The 15534-nt window shown below is 38.1% G+C and overlaps 1 pseudogene; it reads left to right on the top strand.

The window, feature by feature from the left end:
* Nucleotides 1-14040: 14040 nt before the first annotated feature.
* On the top strand, nucleotides 14041-14379 carry LOC149260594 (secreted RxLR effector protein 161 pseudogene; annotated as a pseudogene).
* Nucleotides 14380-15534: the final 1155 nt, after the last annotated feature.

The following is a 15534-nucleotide window of genomic DNA, read 5'->3' as shown; positions in this document are numbered from 1 at the left end:
TCTAGCCTGGTGTTGACCAAATACATAAGCGACCCAATGAGTTGTCTGTATAAGGTGGGGTCCACTTCCTTGTCTCCAGATGCATCTATTTTCTTCCAATTGGTAATCATAGGCGTAGCCATAGGTCGACAATCCTGCATTTTGAATCTTTTCAGAATTTCTAATGCATATCTACCTTGGCCAAGGAGGATCTCACCATCCCACTACCAAACTTCCAATCCCAGAAAGTAGTGCATTAGCCCCAAATCCTTCATGTCAAATTCTGTTTCTAGGTTCTTCTTGCAATCCTCTATGAGTCTGGATGATCCCGTAAAAAATAGATCATCCACATATAATACCAGAATTAATAACTCATCTTCTACTAACAAATAATAAAGATTGGGATTGACATTGCTCTTGATGAATCCCAACTACTGAAAGCAGCTGTCAATTCAAATATACCAAGCTTTGGTTGCTTGTTTCATCCCATACAAGGCTTTCTTCAATATACACACATGAGTTCTCTTTTCATATGTTTCGAAACCTTCTGGTTGTTCGATATATACCCCTTCTTCTATCACCCCATTCAAGAACACTGTCTTGGCATCCATTTGGTGAATCTCCCATTCCATTTGTGTTGCAAGGGATATAATGGATATGATAGAGGTATACCAAGCTACTGGGGCAAAGGTCTTTTCATAGTCTATTCCTTCCTTTTGAGCATACCTTTTCGCGATGAACCTAGCCTTATACTTGTCTACGCTGCCATCTGCAACATACTTGATCTTGTAGATCCATCTCAAACCCACAACTGATTTTTTCTCTGGTCTTGGTACAATTTCCCAGATATCATTTGTTATAATGGAACTATACTCTTCTACCATGGAATCCACCCACACCTGGTGCTATACGACTTCACGAAAACTAGAGGGTTTTTTGACCTGAGCTACCAATGCTTGGTACTTGTCAGGTTATCTACGCTGTCTTTTCCCGGCTCTAGGAGCTCCAACAAATTCCTCTGCGTCCCTCAGAGTCTGTCGTACCTCTTGCCTAGTTCTTCCACTGGTGGTGGGAGGTTCCATCTGTTCTTCTTCCTATTATTGTACCTGATGTGATACTCCTAGATCCTCTTCTGTTGAGGAGATGCTAGTATTGGTTACAATGATTGAACCAGATACCTGTCTTCCTGCTAGATCTGCTCCCTGTTATTGGACCAAAGGAACATCCTCAACCTTTTCTTCAAAAGGCATCTCTCGATATTTCCCGAAAGCTCTATCTTCCATGAAATTTACATCCCGCCTTAGTACAATCTTCCTACTACTTGGAATGTAGGTTCGGTATGCATTTGAAGTCTCGCTGTAACCCACGAGATATCCAAATTCGGCAGTCTACTTTAACTTGCTCCACTTCTCATCTGGAATATGACAATAAGCCACACTTCCAAATATCCTGAGATGACTCACTTCTAGCTTCTTTTCCGTGAAAACACCTTTTGACGTCTTCTTTCCTAAAGCCCTATGAGGGGTCCCGTTCTAAATGTATATAGTCGTGCTGCACACTTCTGCCCATAAAAAATTGGGTAGATTCTGATCATATAACATCGCCTTTGCTGCTCCAACAATAGTTCTATTCTTCCTTTCTGTGACTCCATTCTGTTATGGATTATAAGGTGTTATCCATTCTCTTCTGATCCCTTCTCTTGCACATAAATCTGTGAATTTTTTATCTGTGTATTCTCCACCATTATCTGAGCCTAATATTTTGATCTTCCTTCGTATCAGGTTTTCCACTAGAGCCTTAAACTCCTTAAACCTTAAATTCCTTAAACCGATCAAAGACCTCATCCTTGGTTTTTAAGAAATAAATCCAAGTTTTCCTGGAATGGTCATCTATGAAGGTGACAAAATACTCAACACCACTAATAGCTCTTGTAGGCATTGGAACACAGATGTTTGAGTGTATTAAACCCAATACACTCTGATCTCTATTGTTGCTTCTGGAATAAGCCACTTTGACGTACTTGCCTAGTACGCAGCCTTTGCATGTATCATCATGCTTGGTAGTAAGCACTGGAACCCCCGTAGCAGTTTCCTTGAGAATCCTTAACGCCCCATGATGTAAGTGTCCCATCCTTCTATGCCACAGTTCATTCAAGTCTTTCTCTCCATTGACATTATTGATTATTAGTGCCATAAGTAGGAGACTCGAGCTACAACTTATATAACCTTTTGCTTCGAGTTCCAATCTAAGTCCTCTTTTTCCACTTAGGATGCTTGGCATATACTTTGTTACCAATGAAGTATACATCATACCTTTTATCTTGTAATTGAGATATTGAAATCAAATTCATTCTCATACCTGGCACATGTAGTACGTTAGTGGCTCGAAGACTATCTCCTGCTACTGTCTAGAATGTAATGGTTCCCTTTCCTACTGGGGTGCATTTCATCCTGTTACCCATTGTGATTTGGAAGTTCATCTGTTCCTCCTGATAGCTTGAGAAATATTCTCATTCTCCAGTCATATGAGTTGAAGCCCCGCTATCAATGTACCAATCCTCGGCTGATGCAGAACTCGATAAGCAAGCAAATTCCTCTTCCAGCCTGGAAGCTAATTTGGAAATATTATGATCCCTACTGTTCTCCATGTTATTTTTCTTTGCTGGTAATTTCTGCAAGGGACTGCGTGAATCTTTTGGAGATTGATTTGCTGCCAATGTGGCACCACCACCCTATATTGCAGAAATTACTTCCATCTTGCCTGATCTTTGCTCTGATACCATGTGAAAAATTATGTTGCAATGATTGATTTATTTCTCCTACTTATTTACAATAGATAGTTATGCACCAATGCTTCAGTAAATATCAAAATAAATTCAGCTGCAGACTTCACAAATTATGAACTGAGATAAGTAAGAGAAACACTAGCACATGAATAATCACATTGACACACTTGTTTTTGGACAGTAGTCCCTGGAAAAACCCAATGCGGTAAAATTGGTGCAATAGATCAGAGGGTTTCTATTATTGATAGTAAATTTCTGAATATAATATGGATGCCCCATAGAAATGGCAATATACTCAGAGGATAACTTATAGAAAAATAGTGAGATTTTTCTCGCACTAAGTTTGGAGATTTTGCATTGGCCCCAGATCCTAGATGACCCACTGCGCAGTCTCTGCGTGAGCCTACGCAGTCACTGCGTGGCTTCTATGTGGAGACTCCCTCTAACTGCATCACCCTTGTTGTTGCTGCGTTTGTTGCTGAGAATTCAAGATTTAATTTGTCAATTACCCACATTTATTCTTGACACTGATCTCAATTATCCCCCAGCAGTTCTGCATCAACCTCCTCTAGTTGCTTGTGTTGTCCCTCCTTGGCATTGCACTGCCTATCTAATCCTTCATTGTCTTCTCTGAAGTATATTCACTGGAACTGGGAATCACTTCCTTCCATTACTGCCTCTGATGCTCATTGTTTGATCACTTTTTTGAATTCCTTAGCCAACCCTGCCCTATGAATATTGAACTGACTAATCAACTCTGTGTGTGTTTTCAAATGAACCACAAGCCTCCTCCTTATTCTTTTCTCGTTGAGACTTCAACAACCAAGATTAAGTCTCTCATCAATGGCTAAGATTAAAATCTTGACTTGATCTACTTTCTAGAACATTCTCATGCATATTTTGATTAATACCAATTAATACTTTAATTTTCCTAAGTTTAGACTTAGGAACCCCATTTTAAATATTAATTATTTTAATAAAATACAATTTGGTTGGAATTTCACCAAATGATTTCTGGGTTCTTTGGAACTCATGCGCCTTAGCCTGTGCACCAATTTTCATGGCTAGAGCACATTCGATGCTACCAAAAACTAACAATAACATCTAAAAGAAAAGCAAGTAGATTCAAAATATGAAATGGGCATGTTGAAACCAAGTTTTTGAAAATAAAAGCAAGTAGGGTCACAATATGAAATGGGCATGTTGAAATCAATGTTCCACCAATTTTTTGAGTTGTGAGGCTGTAGGAGTGGGAAAACGCATCCTCATGGAAATACCAAGGAACATCATAGGGGATGATAGGTCCCTAACATAGGGTACCTCACTTAAAATATTAAAAAAATAATATTTAAATATATGAAAATTTAAGCAAAAATAATATTAAAGTATATGAAAATTTAAGCATAAATCATTGAAATCCATCTCATACACCTGTAATAACCATCTTAAGCCTAGATGTAATAAGCACCAAAGAGGATCAACATAATAAGAAACATAATTCCCTTCTTGATTAAAGGACACATCCTCGTGGAAACACCCGAGAACATCATAGGGGATGTTAGGTCCCTAACATAGGGTACCTCACTTTAAATATTAAAAAATTTAATATTTAAATATATGAAAATTTAAGCAAAAATAATATTAAGTATATGAAAACTTAAGCATGAATCATTGAAATCTTATCTCATACACTTGTATATAACTATCTTAACCCTAGATGTAATAAGCACCAAAAATCTTAACCCTAGATGTAATAAGAACCAAAAAGGATCAACATAAATAGAAACATAATTCCCTTCTTGATTAAAGGATTAGGGGCTAAGCTAGAAGTATGTTAGATTTATCTGTTTTTTATGGATTTAAATGTTTTTTAATTTAATTTATTAAAATTACAAATGTGTCACTTTCTCTTTCTCTTGGGCTATAGACGATGTTGATGATGTTAAATCTCTTTATGAGTCTTTGTGTGAACTCTATTTATGATATGATGCGTGCATGACCTAAAGTGATCAACCCTCGGTACCACCACGACATAGCCTATCCATCAAAATGCAAAGTGACATGTCTAATGACATACACCTCTCTCATGGGGTTTAGCTGGAAGTATGTATCCAATTCTTGCACCCACCCATTCACTGACTGAACTCTTAGCTGATCCATCAAAGTGGGTGAGGGCTAATTTTCCCACCGACTTTAGTAGGTCTTGCTTGGGTTGATCTCCCCTATGTGATGTGAATGGCTTCACCCTTGTGGCATGCTTTTCTCTAAGATATGTGTTATGAAAAATGTCCCGGTTTATCCCCTTAATGCTACACAATTGGGCCCACATTTTTTTTTAATTCTTTTAGTTTCTCATTGTTTTTGTGTACTCCATCGTTCTTTAGTCATTGAAATGTCCATTCTTTCACTCATCACTATGCATTCATACCTACACCTCCATGATCTTGCTAGCTTCCCCACAATTGGCCAAGATCATGCTATGATACTACTATAATATCCCTTTTGGAAAATGTCCCCAAACACCACTATTTTCTAAGTCAAATGAGGTTTCTGAATGAGGAGCTGATTGTCCAATGGTTTAAAAAATGGTTGTATGTGTATTTGTGTGTTGGCATAACTACTTCCAATTGATTTCAAGCAAATGTTTCCAAAACTCTTGGAATTCTCTTGGACATTTTCACACAACAGTTAATATGCATAATTTTGGAAATTCATTTTTAAATGATCAACATAGTGCCTTTAACAAGCTATTTGCAAACAAATTAAGAAGAATACTTGAGGAAAAATCTGATATTTATTTATGAGCAAAATTCCCAAATTTATAATTCCATCCGGGGAAGCACACCCGGAAATTGGGGAAAGAACACCTGGAAAATGCTCTATGGATAGAAAACTTAGAATAGATGATTTGATGAGCCTCTTGGGTTACACGGGGACAATACAGTCTCAATACGGTCTCTTAAGACAAGTTGTTGCAACCCTTAATTGAAAAATCATAATAAATGATGTGATGAGCCTCTTGGGTTACATAAGGACAATACTGACACAAGTTGTTGCAACCCTTCATTGAACTAACTTCTTCCTGGACTGAAATAACAATAGACTCGACCTTCTCCTAATTATATCCTAGCCGCACACAAATATGGAAAGTCTAATTTTGGTCCACTGAAATTACTTCAGTGCTGGAGAAAGCACCAACCAACAAATTTGATTTGGAATTTCTCTGAAAACCAATTCGGCTATAGAAAAATGACAACAATTATGTAAATAATGTAATTGTGGGTAAATCTAGTTTTTACCATTCAGTGATTTTTATAACGAAAAGAAGTTATGTAAAAAAGTAGCCCATATTAATTGGTGATTGCCCGAGAGGTTCAATGTAACTTCGAGAAACATTCTTGAGCAATAAGATTTCCAATCGCTTGCCCTGTGGAGGTTTCCTTGAAGGTTTTACCACGTAAATTTCTTGTGTTTCTTGCTATGTGATTTCAGTTTCTTGTTTCATGTCATTCTTTCGTATTTGAATGTTAATGATTGATTCATGGTATCAGAACCTTCATGTGAGGACGGTGAGGTGTAACGGAGAAGAAACATCACCAGTTTGAGCTAGACAGAACCTGTTTGACGGAGAGAAAGCAACAGTGAAGGCAATTTTTTTTAAGAGCCCGGACCCTCACCCCGACAGAGAAGTTGCTTCCGCCCCTGTCACTGCTTGTTGGTTAAGCAGTCGTTGAGCTGCCTGTCACCTTAGTCAATGGTTGAAGAGACCTTGCCACCATCATGAAGAGGAAGAGGGTGAGATGGAACAATTCACAGAGAGGTAGAAAGCCACATTTTTGACCTCCAGAGAGAGTCGAAACCTGTTTGCTGGTCAAAGAGCAGTTATGTAGTGTGAGGAAGACACCATACATTTTTGCAGAGCTGCCAGAGTGTCTGCTATCGTGCCATGAGAAAACCAAAAAAAATTTGAGCTACCAAGGATCGTTTTTAAGGAGCAGGAGCAATCGATTGATTAAAGGAGCATACCTGCCAAACCACCCGGGTAATTTTTTATTTTAAAAGCAGAATAAAAAGTAACTTGTTGATTGAAATTAATTTTTTTAATTTTTTTTGTTGTTGGGGGGCTATGTTAGAAAGTTGGTGAATTTGTTGAATGAAAGTTGGAGTAGGGTTTCTTTAATTGAATAAAAGAAAAGAAAAAAAAATTAGTATACTCATAATGGAAGTGAAATGGAGTGCGGTTTGTTAAGCTAAAAAATTGGAATAGGAAGGGGAATCCTAGAAACCAAAAGTTTAAAAAAAAACCCTAGTTGAAAGAGGGAAACCCTAGTAGAAATATTTGTAGGAAGAAATGACAACAATGACGAATGTTATGTTTGAGGTGGAGAAGTTCACCGACAAGAATTTTTTTGCATTGTGGAAACTGAAAGTTAGGGATTTTTTGATGCAAGAAAGGCTGCACAAAGCTTTAGACGAGGTTAAAAAGAAACCCGTAGGCATGACATATTTGGATTGGGAGGACGTGGATGCCTGAGCTCTCAATACCATCAAGTTGTGCCTCGCTAATGAAGTTCTCTTCAACATTGTTGAAGAAACCTCAACATTAGGTTTGTGGGGGAAATTGGAAACATTGTATATGACCAAATCTTTAACCAACAAAATTTATTTGAAAAAACAACTGTATAGCCTTCGGATGAAGGAGGGTACTAAAATTACAGAACACTTAAATGTTTTTAATAGACTTATTTTCCAATTGTCAGATATGGAAGTTAAATTTCAAGAAGAAGACAAAGCTATTACCTTGTTGTGTTCCTTACCCGAGTCTTGGGATCACTTTGTAACTTCTATCATTTTGAGTACAACCGAATCTTTGGAATTTGATTCAGTTGTGGGAGCTCTATGTGAAAATTCCATAATCGGAATCCCTACTGCAACAACGGATGTTATTACTCCTATTTGTTAAATTCCTTTAAACAAATGACTTGCAGTTTCCTACGGCAAATATCGTAATACATGCACTGCAACCTTCACTTAATTAAATTATATGCGGAAACAAGAGACTGAGAAAGAAAGAAAATACAACATAATAGACACCTTTATTTTTTGACAAATTTCCACGAAAAAACCCAATGTAGGAAAAGTGGTGCAACAGCTTTGAGGGTTTTATATTGCTAAGCAATAGTTTTTGAATACTACTTTGGATGCCCTCCTGACAATCCAGTTACAGAGAAATACAACTGACAGAGAAGAATTGTGAGATTACCTCACTCTACCTGGCAAATCCCAGCTGTTCCGACAACTGAATCAACTTTTCCCAGCTACAACTACCCTGCCCCTGCGCAATAACTGCGTGGAGCTCTTTGAGGCTCTGCGTCAACTCAACTGGGAAACATCTTGCCTTCTAGAGCAGTTTCCAGCCCTCCCGGCTCAAAAATGTCAACTCCTCTGCAAAACTGAGTTGCCTCTGCATGGGTGACTGAGCTACCTCTGCGTGAGCCCTTCTGGCTCAACGTCAAGCTCTGCGTCTCTCTTCCTCTCTTTGTTGCGTATCCTGGGCTCTGGAGAAGATACTCCAACCCAACTATCCCTGCCCCTTAACTGCAAGAAATCTACTTGATCAGAATTTCCTCTTGAGAACTTCTCACTTCAGAAATTTGATCTCTTGATCTCTCAATGTGTTTTACAAATGACCCTCAAGCCCCTTCTTATATCTTTTTGTTGGACAACCAACTGCCTAGATTAACTCCTAATCAAAGGCTTAGATCGTTTTGGCTTGATCTCCGTCTTCTTCTAGAAGTTACACCCACAATTAGATTAATACCCATTAATATTTTAATTTTCCTAAGTTTAGACTTAGGAACTCCATTAAAAATATTAATTATTTTAATAAAATCGTCTTTGGGTTGAATTTCCCAAAACGCTTTCTGGGTTCTTTGGAATACATGTGCTCAAGCCTCTCTGCAAAATTTGACGCTTAGACCACATCCAATGCTACCCCAAATCAACACTCCCTCTTAGCGAGGGATATGCTCTAGCAATATATTATTGTTGCATACTGCTCTGACTCTGAAGCATCGTCCTCTGCGCTGTTGATGTTTGACATGTTGTCCACCAACTACTGCGCTGTTGATGTAGCTATACTGCTACCTTTGACACTGCCACTTCCAATACTACATCTGGACTACAACTCCCTCTCAAATGTTGCATCTGCTATGCTGCTAGCACTGCCACTGCTAACACTCCATACATACTGCAACTCAGTTGCTGAGAGAAGCAACTGGAAAACATACAAAATTACTGAACTAACTATGTTTTGTATGATACCACGTGAATGATGGAACTGACTACTACTAGTCTCTGCACTGACCCTCTAAATATACTGTGTTGTTGCTGACCTCTGCTCTGTGCTATCTGCACTATTGCCAACTATGCTTTGCGCTCTTCAATCTTTGGTGCTCCTAGCCACTGCAACGGTCTCCTCGATACTCCTCGACACCATCTGACACTAGTCCATCCTGCTACTGCAAAACTGGGCTCCCGTAGCAAGGTATTGATTCAAGAGGTGGACTCCTCAAGGATCCTGCCCATCTGTAGCTCTCTTGAACTACAAATCTAAATCACCCCACCTCCCTCCTAGAGATGTGGCTGCCATCTTTGCCAAAAAAATGTCGAATTTCTCCCTCTCTCCTCCGTGCTGCTGCTCGGCTAGCCTACGCACTCCCTGTTAGAACTAGTAAAATTGTTTGCCCTTGCTAGTTCTCAACTCTACAGATTTATAATTCCTTGGTTAGAAATGCTTTGAGGAGGAAATTCCCTCAACCATGCTTCTCCTCTTTCTTCTGACAATTTTCTGCCCAGCTAACTGCTTGTAGAAAAATCTGCGTCCCACGAGCTTCTTCTCACGCTGAGACTTCAACGTTGCTCCCTATGCCCTGACAAAAAAATTCGATTTGGAAGCCCGTCTCTCTGTCGACTCACTCAGAGAGAGACTGCCTCTAAATTTCAGCCCTCCGGCTAGAACTGCGCAAACCCTCTAGGGTTTCAAATTTTTTCCTGTTGTAGCTTTTCGGTCTCCCTCTTCTGCTTAGCGCTGGGATCTCTAGAACTTCTCTTCTCGCTTCACTTGCAACTCTGATACCATGTGAAAATTCCACAATCAGAATCCCTACTGTAGCAACTGATGTTATTACTCCTATTTGTTAAATTCCTTTAAACAAATTACTTTTTGTTTCCTACAGAAAATATCATAATACATACATTGCAACCTTCACTTAATTAAATTATATGCAGAAACAAGAGACAAAGCAAGAAAGAAAATACAACACAATGGACACCGTTATTTTTGGACAACTGTCCCCTGAAAAACCCAATGCGAGAAAACCGGTGCAACAACTCTGAGGGTTTTATATTATTAAGCAGTAGTTTCTGAATACAACTCTGGATTCCCTCCTGACAATCCAGTTACATAGAAATATATCTGGCAGAGAAGAATTGTTAGATTACCTCACTCTACTCGACAAATCCCGGCTGTTCCGACAGTTGAAACAACTGTCCTCGAGTACAATTACACTGCCCTTACGCAGTAACTGCGTGGGTCTGTGTGGAACTCTGTGAGGCACTACGTCAACTCAACTAGGAAACATCTTCCCTTCTAGAGCAGTTTCCAGCCCTTCGGGCTTAGAAATGTCAGCTCCTCTGCAAAACTCGGACTTCTATGTGGGTGACTGAGCTGCCTTTGCGTGAGCCCTTCTGGCTCAATGTCAAGCTCTGCGTGTCTCTCTGCGTCTTTCTGCTACGTATCCTGGGCTCTGGAGAAGATACTCCAACTCAACTATCCCTTCCCCTCAACTACAAGAAATCTACTCAATTAGAATTTCCTCCTGAGAACTTCTCACTTCAGAAATTCGATCTCTTGATCTCTCGGTGTGTTTTCCAAATGACCCTCAAGTCCCTTCTTATATCTTTTTGTTGGACAACCAATAGCCTAGATTAACTCCTAATCAAAGGCTTAGATTGTTTTGGCTTGATCTATGTCTTCTTCTAGAAGTTACACCCACAATTAGATTAATACCCATTAATATTTTAATTTTCCTAAGTTTAGACTTAGGAACTCCATTAAAAATGTTAAGTATTTTAATAAAATCATTTATGGGTGGAATTTTCCTATACGATTTTTGGGTTCTTTCGAATACATGTGCCCAAGCCTTCCTGCAAAACTTGAGGCTTAGAGCACATCCGATGCTACCCCAAATCAACACTTTGTTATCTGAAGAAATATGGAGGAAGTACAACATTGAAACTTCCGCACCAAAAGCCATGGTAACCAGAGCTTGGTCAAAGGAAAGAGAGGAGTAAGCAAGGAGTTCTTCCAGATCAAAATCAAGGGCAAGAAATGTAAATCCAAATGTTAGTACTGCGACAAAATAAGACACCTCAAGAAAGACCCTTGGAAATGAAAGGAGTCTGAAAACTCAAAGAAGGAAGCAAATCAAGTTGAGTCAGGTATGATTGATGAATTTTTATCTGCTGAATTGGGTATGGTAGATGAAGCTTTACCTATTTTCCATGTCTCTTAGAATTATGAAAATTGGTTGTTAGATTATGGTGCTTCTCATCACATGAGTCCGCATAGAAATTGGTTTACTTCTTATGAAGCTGTGAATGATAGTTCTGTGTTTATGGGTAATAATATATTTTTCCAAATTGTTGGGATGGGAAATGTCAAAATTAAAATGTATGATGATACAATTAGAAAATTCTCTGATGTTAAACATCTACTTGAGTTGAGAAAGAATTTGATTTCTTTGGAAGTATTGGACTCGGATGGTTATAGGTTTACAGGTCAAAATTGAGTGTTGAAAGTTTCAAAAGGTGCTCTAGTTGTTATGAAGGCAGAAAAGATTGGAAACCTTTATAGACTCAAAGGAAGTACTGAGGTTTGTGAGGAAACAACTATATCTGAGAAGGCAGAAGAAGGTACTCGCCTATGGCATTAGCGGTTGGGTCACATGAGCTAGAAGGATCTTCAGGTACTGATGATTCGCAAGTTGCTTCCTGATTTGAAATTCTCAAGGTTGGATTTTTGTAAACATTGTGTATGGAAAACAATGTAAACATAAATTTAAAATTGGAAGTCATAAAGAAATTTTGGAATATATTCACTCTGATCTTTGGGGACCATCTCCTACTGTATCTTATGGAGGTGCATTATACTTCTTAACATTTATTGATGATTTCTCCAGGAAATTCTAGGTTTATATGTTGAAAATAAAATCTGATTATTTAATGTTTTTAAACAATTTAAAGCTTATGGTGGAAAAGAAAACATGCAAATCAATTATATGTCTAAGAATCGATAATGGCAGTTAATTTACTTCCCTAGAATTTGAACAATATTGTAAGGATGAAGGGATTGTTAGACATAAAACTGTTGTTTATACTCCTTAGAAAAATGGCATTGCTGAATGTATGAATCAGACTCTTATGGAAAGGCCTAGAAGCATGATCAACAATGTTAACCTACAAAATGAGTTGTGGGTAGAAGCAATGTCTACTGCTTGTTATTTAGTTAACAGATCACGTTCAGTTTCCATTAATTGTAAAATCCCTGAAGAAGTTTGGCCGGGTCAGTCTTGTGATTATTCACATTTAAGGATTTTTTGTTGTAATGCTTATGCTCTTATTTCAAAGAATCAATGTTCAAAGTTAGACCCAAAAGCAAAATGTTAGGTCTTTGTTGGGTATGAATATGCAATGAAACGATATAGGTTGTGGGATCCTACTTCGCGGAAGATAGTCATTAGTAGAGATGTAACATTTGATGAATCTTCTCTCCTAAAATCAGATGTTGAAAAAGTTGAACAAGACAGGTATTGCCGAATCAAAAAATTTAGTTGGAGGCTAAACCTTTTTTAGAAAGTCGAAAGGAAGGAGAGACTTTTGAAGAAAAAGGTGAAGAAGATGCAAAGGAAACTGTTGAAGTTCCAGAACCAGTTCAAAAACCAATCACTCTAAGAAGGTCTACAAGGGAAAGAAAATCACCCAAAAGGTATGAACATTTTGCTTCATTTATTGCATTGATGACTAAAGATGGGGAACCTTCTTCTTATCAGGAAGTAGTGGATGATGCAGATAACGAAAAGTGGAAAAGGGCTATGGATGAAGAAATGGATTCCTTAGCCAAGAAAAAAACCTGGGATCTTGTAGACCTTAGTGAAGGGAGAAGTGTTGTTGGATGCAAATGGGTCTTCAAATTGAAGCGAAATGTTGATGGAAGTATCGAAAGGTATAAGGCGAGGCTAGTAGAAAAAGGGTACTCCCAGGTTGAAGGTATTGACTTTCATGAAACTTTTTCACTAGTCGTAAAACTTGTTTCTATTTGTATTATGTTAGCATTAACTGCATTACTTGATATCGAGTTAGAACAATTAGATGTTAAAACAACTTTTCTTCATGGAAATTTGGATGAAGAAATTTATATGGAACGACCAAAAGGTTTGGTACAAAAGGTTTTCTACAAGGTCGCAACAAAAGACTAGTTTGCAATCTCAGGAGATCATTGTATGGCTTGAGGCAGTCTCTCGGGCAATGGTACAAGTTCCTTCATGGTGAGCCAGAGCTTTACTAGAAGTGAGTATGATCATTGTGTATAATTCAAAAGTTCCAATGGCATATTCATTATCTTGGTGTTGTAAATTGACGATATGCTTATTGTGAGAAAAATCATGGAAGAGATCAATAGGTTAAAGGCTCAGCTTTCTAGTACATTTGAAATGAAGGATCTTGGAGCGCAAAACATATCTTGGACATGGAGGTACAGAGAGACAAAAAATATGGAAAGCGGGCAATGGTACAAGTTCCTTCATGGTGAGCCAGAGCTTTACTAGAAGTGAGTATGATCATTGTGTATACTTCAAAAGTTCCAATGGCATATTCATTATCATGGCGTTGTATATTGACGATATGCTGATTGTGAAAAAAATCATGGAAGAGATCAACAGGTTAAAGGCTCAGCTTTCTAGGACATTTGAAATGAAGGATCTTGGAGCGACAAAACATATCTTGGGCATGGAGGTACAGAGAGACAAAAAATGTGGAAAGCTTTGGTTATCACAACAGAAGTATGTGGAGAAAGTACTTGAAAAGTTCGGTATGAACAATGTGAAACCTGTTAATGTTCCGTTAGCTTCCCATTTTAAGGTTTCTTTGGTTTTGAGTCCTAGAATTGATGAAGAAGAGAAGTGCATTTATCGTGTACCATATGAAAATGCAATACGATGGTATCTACAAGACCTGACATTTCACATGCAGTTGGAGTTGTCGGCAAGTTCATGGTGAATCCGGGAGAAGAACATTGGCGAGCTGTGAAATGGGTGCTTCGATATTTGAAAGGTACAAGTGACCATCACATCATCTTTAATTGAAGTGAAGGTTCAGTCTGCGTATATGTGGATGCTGATTATGCAGGTGATTTGGACAAGAGGAGATCTACTACAAGATATGTCTTTACTCCTGCAGGTGGAGAAATTAGCTGGATGTCAAAATTTCAAGAAACAATTGCTTTTTCCAGTACTGAAGCGGAGTATATCGCTGCTTTAGATGTCAGTAAAGAATAAATTGGGTTGAAATGTCTACTTGATGAGATTGGAAGGATGCAAGAGAATCACATAAATCCATTTTATCACAACAAGACCAATCACATTGATCTAAGGTACCATTTTGTGAGACATTTAATCGATGGCAAAAAAGTAGCTCTCAAGAAGGTACATACACAGGAGAATTGTGCAAACATATTCACGATGTTAGGTCCCTATACTACTAGTGTAACCCCTTATTGTTATTAGTGCAACCCCCTATTGTTATTAGTGCAACCCCCTTATTAAATTGTTGTGCCCATGTAGTTCCCATATTGTTATTATTGTGCCCCATAGAAGCCCACTATTGTTATTGTTGTGCCCTTACATTATTATTGTTATGTCGACTCTAATTATATTATGACCCCTTAGACTCCTATATATAGAAATGAGGTCTTGTCATTTGTATCTTCCAATAATTATTCATTTGTGTATTGTAAAGGAGGTTTCCCCCTCGAAGAGGCTGATTTCTAAGTCGTCGATCTATCTTTTCTATTTTTTTGTGAACTGGTTTCATAACACATGAAGCTAGTTTCAGTAGAGAAGTTGCAATGGTGTTTGACTTCTCTTGGCTTACAGAAGAGATGATGAATGAGCATGGCCAAGGGATTAATAAAATTGTTGTCAAGGTGGAGATTGTAGAAAAATGACAACAATTATGTAAATAATGTAATTGTGGGTAAATCTAGTTTTTAACATTCAATCAATAATGAAAAAAAGTTATGTAACGAAGTAGCCCATCTTAATTGGTGATTTCCCAAGAGGCTCATTGTAACTTGGAGAAACATTTTTAAGAAATAAGATTTCTAATCCGTTGCCCCATGGAGGTTTCCTCGACACACTCTCAATGTTTTACCACATAAATTTCTTGTGTTTCTTGTGAAGTGATTTCAGTTTCTTGTTTCATGCCATTCTTTCGTATTTGAATGTTAATGACTCCCATACTAACATAAACCTCTCTTAAATTAGCTAGAGGATCCTCTACGAGTAGATCTTGAGTTTGCTGATATAGGTATGCTTGAGGAACCAACCCGACCACTTCAAAATATACTACAGACATGAAAATGTGACATCAAAGGAAAACTCCATGTCTGATACATGAACAAATCAGAAGCTTCTTGACCCTGAAATTCGATT

Source organism: Pinus tabuliformis, chromosome 6 (genome assembly GCF_031772625.1).
Source record: "Pinus tabuliformis cultivar Carrire ecotype Pingquan chromosome 6, CPIR1, whole genome shotgun sequence".
Classification (NCBI taxonomy): Eukaryota; Viridiplantae; Streptophyta; class Pinopsida; order Pinales; family Pinaceae; genus Pinus; species Pinus tabuliformis.
Note: the sequence above shows the minus strand (reverse complement) of the source record. Positions and strands in the feature narration are given on the sequence as shown.